This window comes from Schistocerca gregaria, chromosome 8 (genome assembly GCF_023897955.1).
Source record: "Schistocerca gregaria isolate iqSchGreg1 chromosome 8, iqSchGreg1.2, whole genome shotgun sequence".
Classification (NCBI taxonomy): Eukaryota; Metazoa; Arthropoda; class Insecta; order Orthoptera; family Acrididae; genus Schistocerca; species Schistocerca gregaria.
In genome coordinates, this window is record NC_064927.1 from 147827835 (window position 1) to 147829380 (window position 1546).

Genomic DNA, 1546 nt, shown 5'->3' on the forward strand with positions numbered 1-1546 from the left:
ACATATTTGTTCTATACATTCCAGACCCTGTCTTCCCTTACAGTGTCCACCCACTATGGATGCCCCCCCCCCCTCTCTCACAGTCCGAAGCAGCCTTCGAAGGCAGAAAGGTACCGACCGGCCGCCGTGTCATCGTCAGCCCACAAGCGTCACTGGATGCGGACATGGAGCCTAACGTAATCAGAACACCGCTCTCCCGACCGTATGTCAGTTTCCGAGACCGGAGCCGCTACTTCTCAATCAAGTAGCTCCTCAGTTTTCCTCACAAGGGCTGAGTGCACCCCGCTTGCCAACAGCGCTCGACAGACCGGATGGTCACCCATCCAAGTGCCAGCCCAGTCCGAGAGCACTTAACTTCGGTGATCTGACGGGAACCGGTGTTACCACTGCGGCAAGGCTGTTGGCACGGCTCCCTCTAGTACCATGGAAATTACTGACTGATGCATGTGTTACTTTCTTCGCCCGTCCTGTGGAGAATCTCTTCATTCCTCATTTACTCAGTTTGTACTTGTAGGTACGTGTTACGAACCCTCCCAAGATCACCACGTGCTGTGAGGTGCAAGCGGGTGCGCGCACAAGACAGAAAACAAAATAAGAGTGGAGCAGAAGTGAAAAAGTAATAACTTAGATGACAGATTCAAGACCCACTGATGGAGAACAACCCGTCAGCGTGTTCATAATTTGAGCTTCAATATTACGAGGGCTATTCGCGAAAACAAAGGCCGATCCATCGCAAAATGGAAACCACAGTGAAAATCAGAAAACTTTAATTTGAAACAGTTATCTACACCTTCCAGCTACTTCTCTACATAGTGGGCGGTCCGGCTTAGACATTTGTCATAGCGTTGTACCAACTTTTCAGTACCCTCGTCACAGAAGGCAGTCAGTTCTCTACGCTCATCTGCAGCTTGTTGTCTGTGACAAAACGTTGCCTCCATAAGCGGCGGTTCGTGTGTGCAGAGACGAAATTAAGGGGGACCAATTACAGGCTATATTGTGGGTGATCAAACACATCCCACTGAAAACGCTGCAGGAACATCTTCAGTGCTCCTGCAGATTGCGGTCGAGAAAATTGTCATTAAGAAGGAAACCCGTGACAGTTGTGTTATGTGGGCTGCATGACATCAGGTGAAATCTCTCACAAGCCCTCATATTTGGCGAGAGATACTATTTTCTAGGCATCTCCATGTGCTCACTGAGAGTTCAGAACCAAGAAGAGCGACGTGACGCTTTTGACGGGCATACTAGAGACACTGCCCAACTCATCTCTTCAATGCTTCATTAGATTTTCACTATGGATTCCATTTCGCACCAGATCGGATCTTTTTTTTCCCAATAGCCCTTTGGGCTTAAAAATTCATTCGTGATTTAAACCATTAAAGTAGTAGGAGGAGAATGAAAAGTTTCATAATAATAATTCTATAATAATCATTCATACTGACGCACCGAAATCTGGAAGGAGACTTCGGCTGACGTCATTTATTCAAGATGGCGTCCACTGTTAAAATGATTCAAGTCTGAGAGAAACATGTTCTTTTTCTAAGGA

At 47.0% G+C, this 1546-nt stretch overlaps 1 pseudogene; it reads right to left on the reverse strand.

Annotated features, from left to right (window-relative positions):
• Positions 1-287: 287 nt before the first annotated feature.
• Positions 288-405, reverse strand: LOC126285579 (5S ribosomal RNA; annotated as a pseudogene).
• Between the last annotated feature and the right edge of the window lie 1141 nt (positions 406-1546).